Source organism: Ovis canadensis, chromosome 2, assembly GCF_042477335.2.
Source record: "Ovis canadensis isolate MfBH-ARS-UI-01 breed Bighorn chromosome 2, ARS-UI_OviCan_v2, whole genome shotgun sequence".
Taxonomy (NCBI): Eukaryota; Metazoa; Chordata; class Mammalia; order Artiodactyla; family Bovidae; genus Ovis; species Ovis canadensis.
This window is the reverse complement of record NC_091246.1, coordinates 89,205,205-89,220,863: the sequence shown is the minus strand read 5'-3', so window position 1 is coordinate 89,220,863 and position 15,659 is coordinate 89,205,205.

Here is a 15,659-nt window from a genome sequence, read left to right as displayed (position 1 = left end):
TAACATAAGACGTAAGCAGACAAAAAGGATAGTAAGAAGGGAAGCTATTACTGTGATAAGCTTTAGGCCTAAAATTTAGGTAATAAAGCAAATGTCTTCAGAATATTGTCTGCAATGGATAAAATTCAGGAAAATTTAACCCTTCACGGAGACAGAAAAATGAGTTTTCCGTGAAATTCCAATAGAATAAGAGTCATTAATTTTTTTTAGAAGTTGAACTCTTGCTCTCATCTGATTATTAAATGCAGAAATGATAAACCCCCTTTCAATTAAATGCTAATAGTTATACTTAGAAACCCACTGAGTTCTGCCAAGCTTATGTACACTCACCTTTGAAACCTGTTAAGATATTTTTGACATGTGTGTTTTAACAGTGGCTTCAGTTTTTTTTAAGCATGAAGGGAAAATGGCAGGGTTTAATTTCTTGTGTGTGTGTGTGTATATATATATATATATATATATATATATATGTATATATATATATATAGCTAGATAGATGTTTCCAATAAAATTAATTGGGTGAATGTGAATATGGTTTAAGCCAACCAGAGTATAATAAACTTTAAATTTTCCCTCAGCAATTCAAAGGAAAAAAAATTTATGTACAGAACTTCCTCCCCTCCCCTTATCAATTAGCATTTGCCTCTGGTTTTGCAGCTGGATATTTAGAAAAAGATATGCTTAGTTTATAGCAGGCATGTTAGCAACAAAAATGTGTGCAGCTATTTTGTTTCTTCACTATAATCCACATCTCTTTATGTAGACAAGTAGATATGTCTATATATGCTTGCATATTGTGTCAAAGTAGGGAAGAACATAAGAACTTAAGATCAGGAGACAAAATCTCTAGGAGAAAAAATTCCTAGGAGAGTGTCCCAAACATTTTTAAATTGCAAAGCAAATTGCTGTAATCTGAATAATTACCCACCTGTTTTGTGGGAAGAACCAATAAAATTGGTTTTCTTCCACTAAACACGTCTTCTACCAAAAATGTTTCTGCTGGTAACTTTTACAGACTCAGCTACTCTTTAAAAAAAAAGTTTCAGCTGGCATACCATCCCACATACTATTTAGAGCCCCACACGTGTGAATAAGTTGACATACTTCTATTTGAGAGAGGCTTTATTCTTAAAATGTTTTAGGTGTCCCTAGGTAACGGAGTCGGATGTTTTGTGTTGGAAATGGCCCGTGTTGCTATTGGATGGTGTGTGTTCATTTTTCTCACTGGAGGTGATCTGCTCTGGAGAAGTTTGCTGTGTGCTTGTTACTTTCCACCCTTAGCACTTTTGTGTACTAATGCTGTGTACTCCATACGTACACATATCTTAAAATCGTGCTTTGGACTATTGCTCTAAAGCTATGAGTATAATGTACAGACTGCTACAACTGCAGTGAATGTTGAGTCGATTCCCATGGTTTAGTCTGGTCTTGGACTGGAAGTCTACATCTTTTGACCTCTTTTGTTTTCTATGATGCTTTTTTATTATGTAGGCACTGCCATCCTTGAGTATCCCTTGTAAAGATGCATTGAAGAAGTCAAAGGAAGACAAAGCCACCACTGTCTGTAAACTGTAAATACGTATTTTGGCACTTGTACTCCAGTATTCTGAAAGTAGAGTTATGATGAAAATGCTGACAGATCCCTAACGGTGGCTAGAGCTACCATGCAGTGCAAAAATAAATTAAGTAATTGTATTCTTGAAATTAACAGTGCAAGGCCAGTACGTTTTATAAATCTGTCAGTATCTTTTTTTAATGGAGTGTGTATGTGTAGTAATGTTGAAAGATACACTGTGTATGTGTGTGTAGATGCTACTATGTGAACTACAAGGCATTCGTTAAGATGTATTTCCCATCTCTAAAACCCATGTTGAAATGTAAGTACAGATGGACAGAAATAGGTGTTTTACTTAAATTCATATCAAATTTGTTGTGGCTCCATTTTCTTTTCAGCGTACAGTCTTCCTGATTTGTTAAGAGTCATTTGACCAAGATTTGGTTTTCCTTTGCATACAAGAAAAATGAGCCCCCAGCCTTTCTCAACAAGTGATGCTGGTCTTAAGGAAGAATGAATGGTGAGATGAGAAACAGCTGGGGGCACAGTTTTGCTCCATTCATCTTTGAGTCCCCAGGGTCTAGCACCATATTCTGTGTCCTAAAACCAGTACATTTTTTAAGCTCTGCAAAGATTGGGCAAGAAATGATAGGGTACATTCTTGGAATAAACCAAGTTACTTGTGCATGGTATTTTTTTCTTTTTCCCCTTTTTTCTCTGGGAGGTTCTGTTTACAAACTTAACAAAGGTCTTGCATTTACTCTAGCGGCAAGAAATGCTACCTTGTTTAGACAGGAAGGCGAAAGACTACATCAACAGAGAGCAGAGAATGCTTTTGGTTTGGCAAGGAACCAAGGGATTGGATGTAATGCTCTATGTAATGCTGCTTAAGAGTAGAGAGAGGTCAGATTTGAGAAACCTTATCTTCAGGTGACAAGCCCTTGAGGGGACGATAGTGGACTGCTTTGTATCTTATCAACCAGCAACTGGTTTTAGGTGTGGAAGCCTCAGTCCCAGATGGGCTCATCTGACAGCTAAGCTTTCTAATGACCATGCTTGAATTGGACTATCTTTTCCCTTTGTTTCAGCCTAGCTATTCATTTGTTTATTTTAAAATAATGGCCTTGCATTTTCTCCAACATGGAGAAAGTCAGGGTAAGCATCCTGGGCTTGCTGAAGACAGGATGTTGTCTCCCAAGTGCTCTCACATGGGAAGTGCACTGAACCTCAGTCTCCCCCCAAACTTCCGCACCCCCCTCCACCGCCCCACGCCACGCAGAATCACATTCCCACTTGGATACCCAGGGAGTCCTAGAGAGAGAGATGGCAGCTGAAGTGAGGCCTGACGCCCAGACCTCTCTGCTTGGGAATTTGGGGATACGGTGTCCAAAACGAATGGACTCATTTGTTCTGATTAGTGGAGCAACTAAGGGTATTTATGGGCTCCCTTGCTCAGCGTACCACCCAGCTAGAAAAGCCTGAGCACATTTCAATGCTTCTGCTTTCTCCACCCGGTAATAGTATCCACACCTTCCTGTTTATGTGGCCTCTTCCTCTTGGAGGCATTTCCAGTCTTTTCCAGAGGTTGTTAACTTGCCCTGGGCTGTCGGTGCAGCCTCTTGGTCTTAATTTCCCCTTAATTAGAGAAGGGCAACCAGTGTGGTTCCCAAGCGCTAGGGAGAGACATACAAGGCACAAACGAGAAAACACTCCATTAATTATAACTGGGCCCTATAGCCGTACAAAAATAATCTACTGCTGGAATGAGAAGGCTCCTGAGTCCACATTCATAATAACTCAGGGCATTGGGATCATGTGCACAGAAGAGGTGGCCACAGGGAACAGGGAGATGGTGGTGCATGAAGGCAAAGCAATTTGCTCCTTCTGCCTGGTAACGTGTCTCCCAGCACATGTAGCCCCCACTGCGGAGCTCTGAAGTTTCAAAAGGGTAGAAAAGGATAAATCCAGGCCATTAAAAGAAAATAATCAAAGCTATTGAAAAGATAAAACAAATGAGTCGCACTAAAAGGGCCGTCTGTGCAAGTAATAAGGCTGAAATACTGATACCGATTTCCTAGCCGAACAGCATTCCTCACACATGTGGTTTGTGTATCCGTGTCTGGGTGGGTGGTCTGGGGAGAAGTGCTAAATGCAGCAAGCTGGCTTAGTTTTTGAGCAGCGGAGGGAAGCTTTGGGACAGGCTCAGCCCCTGGCATCTATAGCCCCTGCAACATAAAGAGGCTTTCCTTTTGCTTTGTTCCAGGAGGGAAAGTTTTAACTTAGCTTATTCATTTAAATATGAGTCTCTGTTCTGCACAGAATCAAAGGGTAGGAGCTTTGTGTGTGTGTGTGTGTGCGGGTGTTTTAAAGCACCTCCTTGTCCCGTGTCCCAGCTCTAGGGGATGGGATGGAGTGTAGTAAGTCTCCATTTATTCTAATTTATCCCCTGAGTGCTAGGCAACTATACACATTTCTTTGGAAAGGGATGCTATTTTAAATAATACCTCAGTCTAGATAGGACACGAAAGAGTATTAAAAGCACGTGTTATGAATCTAGTCCACGAACAAAAGCCAAAGGCAGACAGACTCCCCCCAAAGGCACATATATATTAATGACAAAGGAAGTACACTCAGTTCAAAGGGGGAGACTTGTTACGGGAGACTTCTACTCAGAAAATAAGGTGCCCATCAATTCACGGCTTTTGACAGACACGGATCTTTGTCTGAAGACAGGTTGCTTCGTGAATATTCGTCAGAATGGATGACTGTTGTGGTCTTTTTTTGAATATCCATCATTGGGGGAATAGATCATTGTTTTCCACATTATAATGTATGCTTGTTTACAGGTTTATTTCCTATCCACCCCTCCCCCCACCAACTGAAATGAAAGCCTGATGAAGACAAAGGCTTTGTCTTCTTATACTGCTGAGAACAATCCCTGGACAAACTAGGTACCTATATTTGTTGAGTGAAAATGTGGGAGTATTTTGTAAAACATTGACCTCTTTTGACATTTTATGAAAAAAGGTTTTGTGTTAAAGTGAGTTTGGGAAAACTGCCCAGTATCTGACCCTCTTGGAAATTCATCACTCACTCCTCTAGTAAATCTCTGGGAAGCCATATATTCTGCCAACAACCACCAAACTGGTTTAACTTGAACACTATTTCTTATGCTGTATGTAACAACAGGAGTTGCAGAAGACAGTAACAGATGTTTTGCTTTAAAGTTCCTTAATCAACATAATTTTACACTATATTTCATTCAAGGCTTACAACCTAAAGTTGGGATGTTGCAGGTTCACAGAAGGACAGTAGAGCTGTTAATATCCCCAGAAATTGTTTTCTGGGTTAGGTGACCACTTACCATCCAAACTGGAACATTGGAGAATTATCCCAGGACAATGTGAGTACAGTTGGTTGTCTTTGGCAAACTGGGACATGTGGCAGGGCATCGTATTTCCAAGGAATGCACTATTGGATGTGGAGAACTGAAAATTTACTCTCAGATTTCTGCTTCTACCCTCAGATTTCTGCCTGTACATGATAAACAGTGGTTGGGTTATATATGGTAACAAGAGCATCCTCCTCAAGGTAGGGGCAGGCCCTTAGGATCCAGGTTGGAAAAGGCATTTTCAAAGTTGCTGAAGATCTACGGGTGTTGAAGTGGCCCCTGGGCCATCCCTCATCATCAACCACCGCCCCTTGACCCACCCCACACCGGAGCCTATCATTTGAATAGGTGAATAGGCTGTAGCTGATCAGTCCTTTCTACAATACATGCACCATGCAGGTATGTGTATGGACCCAACATGTTGGGTCCCTGGCCCTGTTCCCAGAGCCTATTGCATGTTGAGGTTGTGGGGTTTTTCCACACAGGATATCTGCCACCTTTGCACCAAATGTCACCTCTCCATTGCCACCTGCTGAGTCTCTCTGCCTCCTGCTGCTGCTTCCTGGGGGTTGGCACCCTCTCCCTGCTCATTGTTGGAGTGTGCTCTGGAATTTTGCTGCTCTCTACTCTGCCTCCATGCCCTGCCATGTGATATCCTTTGATGTTTTAGTGGCTCTAGGTTGCACAGGTATAATTCCTAGTAGAGACGGAACAAAGACCAAAAATGTTGAATGAATGACTGTAAATAAACCTCTTGGCTTGCAAGGGGGTTGCTACATTGTCACTGTCTACTGCCTCTTTCTCCAAAATCCCCTTATTCTGCTACTGTTTTAAATGCAGTATATTATGGGGACAAAACCCACAGATGCTGGAGTCAGAAAGGCTTGGTTTTGAATCCCAGAGCTGCCACTCCTAGTCTTTAAACCCTTAACCTTTCTTGTCACTTGGTTTTCTCATCTGTGAGATGGGAATAAAAATGTACTTCTGTTTTAAGGTTGTTACAGAGATGACATACTTGTAATAGCACTTCACATGCAACGGAGTGATTTTTACTGTGATTCTGCTGTTGGGGTCTGATGAGAGCCTCCAATTCACTCTCGTGGTTGAGAATTTTGCCAACACATAGCAGGACATTGTTGCTGTTTGCTGTTCAGCCTCGAGTGTCTTTATTCTAGTTGGCCACCTATTGTGATGTGCCCATGGTTCAAACAGCCATGAGCATTGGCCATCCTCACGTGCGCTTTCTTGCAAAACAGTTTCAGTTACACAACTGACTGCTGCTTTGGTAGCTGTTTTCAGCCCTTGGAAAAGAAAAGCGGGCAGAGGTAATGGGATACAGTGTTCAGGTTTCTTGTTGGCCTCAGGGCTGGGTCACCTTAAACTGAATTGAACATATTTTCTCTTGGTGAGCTTGTTTGGTGGAGATAATGCTGGTGAAGCTGAGGTCATAAGTTCAACCCCTTTCTGAGCCCATTTGGTTTTCCCCCCGTATGGCTACAAACTTTCCAGTCTTTGGAAGTCCAGGGTCTTAGAAGGACAGAGAGAGAGCCTGTCCTTTCAAACATGACTTCATAACATCTTCTGAAGGGGGATTATTGTACACTGTTATCATCATTGCCATCTTAAGGCACCCATGGCTTACTATTTTGGTAAAGGGTGTTTGGTTGGGTGACCATCCTCTCAATAATATTGGCATTTTCACCTGGGATAAACCAAGGTTGTGACCTTGGTTAGACAGACATTCTACTCAGTTATCATATAGACCTTGCTGCTAAGTCGCTTCAGTCATGTCCAACTCTGTGCGACCCCACAGACGGCAGCCCACCAGGCTCCTCCGTCCCTGGGATTCTCCAGGCGAAAACACTGGAGTGGGTTGCCATTTCCTTCTCCAATGCATGAAAGTGAAAAGTCAAAGTGAAATCACTCAGTCGTGTCCAACTCTTCGCGATCCCATGGACCGCAGCCTACCAGGCTCCTCCATCCATGTGATTTTCCAGGCAAAAGTACTGGAGTGGGGTGCCACTGCCTTCTCCGCATATAGACCTTAGGATGATATTACTCCTTTGTTTTTGAAAGCAGATATGTATACTATGTTGAACTGTTATCTTATAATCCTGTGATCTGATTTATAGCAAGTATCTCCATAACTCTTGTTTCAGTATTGTACTCTTAAAAGCCATACCACAGTTTTGATGGGATGTGGTTGGCCATATCGCTTTGTAGAGGACCCCCATATAGCCCTTTGCTATGTTGCAAGGCGAAGAAATGCCCACTTTAATGACTACTGCGCCCTATATTCTTTTTTCTCTTAATTATGTGATGTATTAGTTTTCTATTGCTGCTATAATAAATTATGACAAACTTAGTTGCTTAAAACAATGCACATTTAGAATCTGTGTGCAGAGCAGGAGACGTAGGAGATGCGGGTTCGTTCCCTGGGTTGGGAAGATCCCCTGGAGAGGAGGAAATGGCAACCCACTCCTGTATTCTTGCCTGGAGAATCCCATGGACGCAGGAGCCTGATGGCCTATGGTCCAAGAGGCTGCAAAGAGTCAGACACAAGAGAAGCCACTGAGCATAGGCTAAGCTCAGAATGTCAGCAGGGCTATACAAAGTCTTCCAGAGACTCCAGGGGAGCATCAGTTTCCCTGCCTTTCTCCAGTTTCTAGAGACTGCCTGCATTTCTTGGCTCACTGTCCCTTCCTCCATCTTCAACGTCAGCAGTGCAGATATATAAAACATCTCCCTGACTTTTACCTTCTGCCTCCTCCTTCCATCTTTTAAGAACTCTTGTAATTACCTTTGGACAATCCAGAGAATCCAGGATAATTTCCCCATCTCAAGATTCTTTACTAATCATAATCAAACTTGCCCCTTTACCATGTAAGGTAATATATTCACAGGTTTTAGGTATTAGGATATGGTCATCTTTGGGGGGCAATTATTGTGTCCACCACAGTGGGAAGATGCCAGTATTGAAATCCCCATCCTTCTGGAAGTTTAAGGAAATAAACTTCTACTTAGGTAACTAAGTAGAATTTGTCCATCCCACATTAAAAATGAAATTTAATTTTGCCTCCAGTTCTAATAGTTCACAGCATCATACTTTGTGATGATGACTGTGGTAGCGATTTTTGAAAAATCCGCAGTGAACCATCTTGAAAGGTTATTTAAGGTTCTGGCTGTGGTGATGGAAATTCAGTCTGTCATTCAACATATATTTATTGAGTATGTACCATGTGCCAACCAGTCTCCTGAGGAGCCTGTGAAAATGTAGCTGTGATGGCTGCAGAATTTCCCTCCCACTTTCCTGGGACAGAGACTCTTGCTTCCTGACCTACAATGTCATCATGTGGTTAGGACTTGTTTGAAGCAATATGGAAATCCTTAACTGGCAGACAGACCAAACAGCCTCTCTGGGTTCCCAGCCTTCTCACTCCCATTGCTGATGGCAAACTTCTTAATCTGATCTGAGTTTCACAACCTTTTTAAAGAATGGCCTAAAGTAAATTTGTTGTTGTTCAGTTGCTAAGTTGTGTCTAACTGTTTGTGACCCCATGGACTGCAGCACACCAGGCTTCCCTGTCCTTCACTGTCTTCCAGAGTCTGCTCAAACTCATGTCCATTGAGTCAGTGATGCCATCCAACCATCTCATCAAGTGTTACCCCCTTCTCCTCGTGCCCTCACTCTTTACCAGCATCAGAATAAATAGTTCAAACAGTGTACAGGGAGCAGTCTGGGGCCCTAACAGGACAAAGGAACCAGCCCCGCAGTGCTGCCACCCACTCAGTGTGTAGTTACCCCTCGCTGCTCTGTTTTGTTTAAAAAGACGAGAACCCGATGACATCGGCATCATCCTACACCAGCTACCCCAGTGATTCCCATATGCTGAGCTGTGGTCTCGTTTTATCAGCATCACCCAGGGAGGTTTTACAAGCCATTCCTTTTCCAGAGGCTCTGATTTAATTCATTTGCACGAAGCCTTGGATATCGGTAATTTCAAATGCTCCCTAGATTATTCTAATGTGCAGCCAGGATAGGAGTGTAAAAAATTAAAGTCCTGGTTCCCACTGCCAGAGATTGTGATTTAATAAGCCTAGATCGTTAAAGATCGTTAAAGATCAGATCCTGATCGTTAAACTTTCTAACAGGTCACCAGGTTTGGAGGCTGCAGTCCTAGCAACAATCTTCTGGCGCCTTCAGCTATCAGGATTCTGTTTCCCAGGAATCCCCAGTGCTCATCAGGGACTTGTTCCGGGTACAGATTTCTGGAATACGTGTCTACCCCAGCCTTCCCGATCCAGACTCTGGGGGCTGCAGCTAAAGAGCTGTGGGCTTAACAAGTTCTCTAGGTGACTCTTACCTGGAAATTGTAGGAAACACTGTAGAGCTCCTTAGGATCCTGAGGCCAAGAACTTAAAGTTGTGCCTTGACTTCCGCTGATTTATAATCTAGCCCACAAATCCACTCTCTGTTCCCTGCATTTGGCTGACTTGCCCTTGTGGCCAAGTATTCCTGGTCTTGGTTTGGTGGCATACCGAGGATGGGGCATTGCCCGAGTAGCATGGGCCCATTTGCTTAACTGATTCTTCTTGGATTTTCTGCTCTGTTGATGGCTGTCTGGACAGTGATGTATCATTTCCTTGTTAGGTCATCTGATCGGTTCAAGCAAGAAAGAAGGAGGGATGTCCTACGGTAGGGATCCCCAGCCCCTGGGGTCTAATGCCCGATGATCTGAGGTGGAGCTGATGTAATAATAATAGAAATAATAATATAAATGATGTAAAAATAATAGAAATAAAGTGCACAGTGAATGTAACATACTTGAATCATCCCTAAAGCATCCCTCTCCCACCCCACTGGTCTGTGGAAAAACTGTCTTCTGCAAAAGCAGTCCCTGGTGCCAAAAAGGTTGGAGGCCACCACATTAAAGTACCACACATCGGAAGGAGGCAAATAATATCTGGGTGTAAATAAAGCAGAGGTACTTAAGAAGGCACCAGTCAGATTTCCTCTGGTGGAGACAACGTGTTGGCCCTGAAATATTGAATGTTTCCTGATTGTTTTCCCCCACTAGGTAGACATTTTTAGTTTATTTTATATGATCCAATTTGTTAGCAATTCTAGCATAAGAAGATCGCTGTTTATTCTTGTTTTAGTTTTGCCTTTCAGTAAATGGATTATTTCCTCATGTCTTTAACTCGGTAACCAAGGTGGAAAAATTGTTTCCCTGAAATTATGTAGCTTTCTCCTTTGTAACTATGTTAGCCCCAATAGGATCTATGGTATGGATGTTCAGGCTCCAGAATTTTTGTACAGAATCATCCGGTCCTCCTCAAAGGTGGTTTTCCAACACCATAGTTGAATCCCCAGCCCACTGATGGTGTCCTCATACCTCACCAGCTTAAGTGTTAAGTGTTAGTTGCTCAGTCGTACCCGACTCTTTGTGACCCCATGAACTGCAGCCCACCAGGCTCCGCTGTCCATGAGATTTTCCAGGCCGAGGATACTGGAGTGGGTTTCCATTTCCTTCTCCAGGGGATCTTCCCAACCCAGGGATTGAACCTGGGTCTCCTAAACTGCAGGCAGATTCTTTACCAACTGAGCTACAAGGGACTCAAAAGTCACTTGCTGTGTGGAATCTCCACAGATTTGACTAGTGTTGACTTATGACCTAAAGGAACAGAGACATCAACTTAAGTTTTGGATATTTTCTGTGAACCAAAGATGATGGTAATTCCCAGTAAGTTGACTGAAGAGGAGGAGTATTTTTTCCCCCCAGGTCATCCTACTTTCATAGAATCCAAAGTTTTTTCTCCAAGGGTCCTTATTGGTCATTGATCTTGCTTTGAAATCCTTCAGGACAATACGTTTATTTGTATGGAAGCAAAATTTTTGACAAATTAAGTCATCAATTTTTCTCTTTCTTCAAAATGGAAGGCATCCACAAGATAAGATGCCACTGATTTAAAGGAGTCAGATATCTGTATTCAGTAGCAGGATAGAAATTATAATTTAGCCAATAAATAATTGTTCATCTTCCTAGAAGGTCCACCCCATGGTTATTTCATTGGCTGCTGACTGAGGGATTTTCCAGACTTTGAGTAACTTGGAGGATACGAGCTCAAAGAAGAGGCTCAGGGCTTAGAGCTAGATGGAATACCAGGCAAGAAAAACAGAAGTTGCAGGCAGGCCAATGTGTGGTATGAGGGAGTCACCGTAGGGCCAGGGATGGGGGTTTGCATGGAGCTGCACAGAGAACCCAGGAGGCATGTAACACCTGGTACAGGAAGTCATTCCAGGAAGAGAGCCCACGATGGACAAAGGGGAAACTACTGAGGACAATGACATCTAATTCAATTTGACTCGAAGATAGGCTACAGATAGGGGGAAAGCAAGAGGTAAAACTGGAAGAGTAGGCAAAGGCCACATGATGGCCATCCTTGTTGCCAGACTAACGAACTTGGGTTTCACCCGCCAGATAAATGGGCAGCTGTAGTGGGTAGGAGTAGCAAGGCCAGCCTTGCATTATTAGGTAGGGTCCCCTACTCTTCCCCTCCACAGTACACTTAACAGTGTACTATTAAGTATCCTCTGACCCCAAACTTCTGTGTTCTCTTGGTACCCTTAACATGAACCTCTGCAACATGCATCTCTAATAATACCCTTGAATTAGTTATCCGTTGCCGCATAACAAATTACCCCTACATTTAGCAGCTTAAAACACCACATATTTTTAAATCTCACAGTTGCTGTGGAGTCTAGGCCTGGTTTGGTTGGGTCCTCTGGCTCAGGGCCTCTCAAAGAGCTGCAGTAAAGCTGCTGGCTGGCTAGGCTATAGTCATCTCAAGGCTCCAGTTAGGTATAATGTGCTTCCAAGTTCATTTAGTGGTTGTTGGCAGGATTCAACAATTCCTTACAGGCTGTTGGACTGCGGGCCTCATTTCCTTGTTGGCTGTTGGCTGGAGGACACTCTCAGTTTCTTGCTGTGTGAGCCTCTCCAGCTGACAGCTTGCAGAGAGAAGCCAGCAAGCCGAGAGTCTGCTAGCAAGATGGAAGGCATAGTTTTATAATCTAATCATGGAAGTGACACCCATTACCTTTTTCTATATTCTGTTCATGAGAAGCAAGTCACTAGGTCCAGTTGACACTTAAGGAGAGATTCCTTCTGTTGTCATGTCAATAAAAGGAATCTGGAGCTGCCAGCTAGGTGGGTCCTCATTTGGGGCACTAACCTTCCTCTCAGATGGAGCTTGGTAGTGGATAAGGAGCAATGTTATTTCTTGACCCAAAAGAGCTATGAACTTGAAGGCACTTCCTGATATCCCAGACCCCTGGACAGACTCAAGGAAACAGAGAAGGAATTTTTGTTGCTTAGCAGTTCTGCATCCTCCTCCCCTAAGAGGAAATGTGGCAAAACTCTGAAGCCTGCTCAGGGGGAACAGAGAAAGAAAAGATATATATATTAGAGGGTGTCAGCTTGGATTTCCGTGGACTGCCTGTTTATGCTTCACCAACTCAACTTTCTGCTTTCTAAGTCACGGCCATTTGTCTTTCTTTCTGGAATGTTTTTAGGAGTTGGAAAGCAGCCCACCTCCCAGCTTGACTTGTGGAACTCACATCCCATCCCTGTGTATTCCTAGGCAGAACTAACATGACAGATTCTGCTCCGGGTTTCTCTCTCGTTATCAAGGAGGTTCCATTCTACTAGTTGTATATTTTGTTTTTCAAACTTTCCATTAGGATTATGACTTTCCTCTCAAATGTGATTAACTTCGGTGGCCCCCAACCAAATTTCTCAAACGGTCACCATTATTTTCACGGAGGTGGATGTAGCTGGCTGGCCTGGACAAGACAACCAGTATCCAATATTTTCCTAGGAAAATCTAAAATTTCTTTTCCAGTGACATTAAGTTGTTGACTAAACATCTGTCGAATGTCAACAAAGATCTATCTAGTCAAGGCTATGGTTTTTCCAGTAGTCATGTATGGATGTGAGAGTTGGACTATAAAGAAAGCTGAGCACCAAAGTATTGATACTTTTGAACTGTGGTGTTGGAGAAGACTCTTGAGAGTCCCTTGGACTGTAAGGAGATCCAACCAGTCCATCCTAAAGGAAATCAGTCCTGGGTATTCACTGGAAGGACTGATGTTGAAGCTGAAACCCCAATAGTTTGGCCACCTGATGCGAAGAGCTGACTCATTTGAAAAGACCCTGATGCTGGAAAAGATTGGGGGCAGGAGGAGAAGGGGACGACAGAGGATGAGATAGTTGGATGGCATCACCGACTCAATGGACATGAGTTTGGGTGGACTCCAGGAGTTGGTGATGGACAGGGAGGCCTGGCGTGCTGCGGTTCATGGGGTCACAGTCAGACACGACTGAGTGACTGAACTGGACTGAACCCCCAGTTGAGTGATCCTGGCAAAGATGCTTCCCACAGAGGCATGTTGAGCTTGGGGAGTGAGGCTGATAAGCCCTACTGCTATTTGTGTAGCTCTGTCATGTATTGGCTCAATGACCTAGACAAGTTAAAATCAGTCACCCTAAACTCTTTCTCATCTCAACTGTAAAATGGAGGGAAGAACAATATCTTAATTTATTTATTCAGGAATATTTCATTCAGAATACTGTTCTAGACTGTGAGGGTTCAGAAGGGAATAAAAAATTCTCTCCTCTTGCAACTACATTCTAGTTGAATGATTTTGTACTGAGAAGCAGAAACTTAGAGCTTGCTCAAGAGGTTTGCTGAGAATAAGTGCTTCTCAATGGATTAGCCTGTAACCAGAGATGCAAAGTGAATCCACAGAAAGAATGGAAATCTGAGAAGGGCACCCTCGCTGCTCACCTCTGGTCTGAGTGGCAGTCCTGGGGATCTGGGGAAGAGAAGATTCCATTTTGCCCTGTGAGTGGCTTTTACAAGCAGGGACTGAAGGGTGTCTTGGGAGCTTGGTCCTGTCATCAGTGAATATCCTGAGGTGTTCATTAAAGTGAATTGAAAGCTCTGTAACACAGGGAGCCCAGCATGGTGCTCTGTGATGACCTAGAGGGGTGGCATGGGAGCAGGAGGGAGGCTCAAGAGAGAGAGGACCTATATATAATTATGACTGATTCATGTTTTTGTATGGTGGAAACCAATACAACATTGTAAAACAATTATCCTCCAATTAAAACAAAAAACTGTGGTCCCAAACACCACAATGTGCCCTGATGGAGGCACTTGTCCGAAATCTAGGAAGGTGGGTAATGGGGCGCTTTTTCTCTGTGCAGAGAGTAAAAAGGATCCATAAGGCAGACAGTTGAGTTCTTTCCAGGCCATTTTGCCTTTTGACATCAGAGCAGGTTGGGCTAACTTGGGTGTTTTACCACAAGTGTGGTGCCTTAATGTCAAAGAGAGCAAGCCTAGGCTCTCCCGGGTTTCCTCTGTTCATTTCTGCCTTCCTGGCCTCATGTCTGTATTCCTTGGATTTCCCTCACATCTATTCTTACAGCTCTCTCTTCTCTCTTACTCTTTTGAGTGAGTACAAAACAGTGAGTACTTTCTTTCCACACATTGGTAGTTGTTGTAGTATTACTTCAGCCCGAGGGCAGAGAAGTGTAGGAGGCTTTGTGTGTCTGTCCTGGAGAAGGAGTGCAGTCTCCTGAAGGGGTCTGAGTGTGGAGCAAGAGGTTGATAGTAATTTAGGAAGCCGGAATTTGCCTTCAAAGCTTTGGGAAGGTTGAGAGCGGGCTATTTATAATCCATCAGGGGATTAAAAAGAAAATAGGCAGGTTCGGGGATATTGCTATAGATCACCTAGACAAGATGAAAAGATAGAGCAGCTCAGGAAATGTGTTTACAGATAAGAGGCAAGTTTAAAAAGCTGGGCCACAATCATGGGGACTTTGACTGATTGCCCCTACTAAATAATGTATAAATGAATGTTATTCAACAGCTAATGATATTGATTGGCAAAACAACAGTGGACAAATGGAGGCAAAAGCAGAAGACTTAGCGATAAATCTCTGTAGTCCAGGCCCTGCTAGGGCACCCGCGGTCCTGACCTTTCTCTCTTGTCCTCCAACTAGACCACTTTCAGCCACCTTTGGGGGGAACTGACTCTTCATTTGTTGGGTCATTCTTTATGGCCACACATTTGAGTACTTCCTGTGTCAGGTTGGATATATTTAGAAGAAAAGATGCAGCCTCAGCTCTGAAGGACCTCATGGGAGAGAGACAGGAAACAAACCCAGCTAATCAAACCATGATAATGAATTTTGTAGCAATGCAGACAAAATGTAGTGAAAATCCAGGAGGCACAGCAGTCTGAAAAGTATCTCAGAACCAGGACCTGGTGTTTTGACTGGGTTGAGAGAGCCTTGAGAAATTTGTGCAGGGTGGAGAACTTACCCCACCGCTTTCATGATGAGGATTAAACATATGTATCAAGAGGTGGCATATATTTGAAGTTCCCTGAGAAACTACAAGGGAGCCTAAAGTGAATTCAGTCCTCACCGTTTCTTTCCCCAACCCTTAACATAAGCATTTTCTTAAAAATTCCTCAAGATAAGATTCAAGTGGGTCAGTCTGGTTTGTTCGTTAATTTGTAAGATGGAGAGAAATGGGGCAGAATTTGGGAGTAGATTTTTCTGCTGTTGATAAAAACATTCTTAATGAAGACTTTTGGATTAAAGTTGGATTGAGAATGCAGGTTGCCTCGATGTCAGTACT